Here is a 1,316-nt window from a genome sequence, read left to right on the forward strand (position 1 = left end):
AAAGCAGAGCCTCTTCTTAAACCCCTGGAATCTGGTAGAGCACTGTCTCTTTAGGTTGTCACTAGCTGCTGGTTACGTGTTGATTTGTTTTGTCTTGGTTTTATGGTTTAATATTTTGAAAAGGTGAAGCTCGTATTTATTATTATTATTATTGATTCAAGTGTGTTGGGTCACTCTGCTCTTTTCTTTGTGGTGGTAGTGTGGATATGTGTTTCTGTTTGTCATAAAGGGAATTTAAGGTTTGAAGTGGGAGGTTTTATGGTAATTGGCTGAATATGTTTTCTTCTACTGAGTGAGTGAAGATATTGGCGGAGAAGGTGGGAGCAGAAGAAGGAAAGCTTGGTGTTGCGAGGGTCGGTTTCTAGGGCTTTGAGCAGGCTATTTTTGATGACGTACTTATTTGCAAGACAGCAGCTCAACCTCAGGAAAGATTCTTATTGTTAGAGCATCGCAGATTTCCTCCTATTTCAGGCACACCCAAAGATCTCACCTCCGCGGCACCACAGCGCTAAAGAACAGCTCCAAGGCAAAAATCCGGGAGTGCAATTTCTTCCCTTTCTCTGTTCCGTCTGCCCCCAGTGCTGACATAATCCCACCAGATTGCTAATGGCCAGCTCTGGAATTTGTCTGTGATACCGCCCAGCTGCAGCACCAAAGATGTGCACAGTTTCAGCTGTGGGTCAGGGGAGTACCTGTTAGTGACCTGCGGTCCCGATCTCTGTGACAAAGAAAAGCACGATGTCTCCCAGTCTGACTCCAGTCTACTCTGTGACCCACTGGGAGGGACGGGAGCTACCCTTCCTGTCACAACAGTAAGTTTTCCTCTGAATCTCAGCAGAGGTGTCCGTGCCCGCAGCCAGCACCCAGGAGACCCAAATTACCTCCAAAAAATCAAGATGAGCTGCTGGAGGCAGGTCTCTGCCGCTGGTCACCAGAATATTAGAGTGGTCACTGGTAAGCTGTTATAAGGCGTCCTCCCTCTTGGCTCGGGGATCTTAGGTGGGCTCCCTAGCCTGGCACACAGTGACTGCTCCAGAAGTGTTTCCAGTGCCTCTCTAGGGTGCCCGTCCGTCCTCCTCCAGTAGCTCTTTCCTAAATAATCTCCCTGTGCCTTTCCTCTAATTCTGCTCTTCCGTGTTTGATGTACTCTAAATCTGTGAGCTGTTCAGAGCACTGAAATCCCTAATTTAAACTGTTGTGGCTAGTTTTCCAAGACCTTAGATGCCAGAGGGATAAAGCATGCTGCTCACTGGCTTGACTCCTTTTTGAACTCCTCTTTCTGGTATTCTTTGCCTTGTACCAAGATCCATCTGACA

This window comes from Orycteropus afer, unplaced genomic scaffold (assembly GCF_000298275.1).
Source record: "Orycteropus afer afer isolate SDZICR_OR568_19922 unplaced genomic scaffold, OryAfe1.0 scaffold00298, whole genome shotgun sequence".
NCBI classification, from domain to species: Eukaryota; Metazoa; Chordata; class Mammalia; order Tubulidentata; family Orycteropodidae; genus Orycteropus; species Orycteropus afer.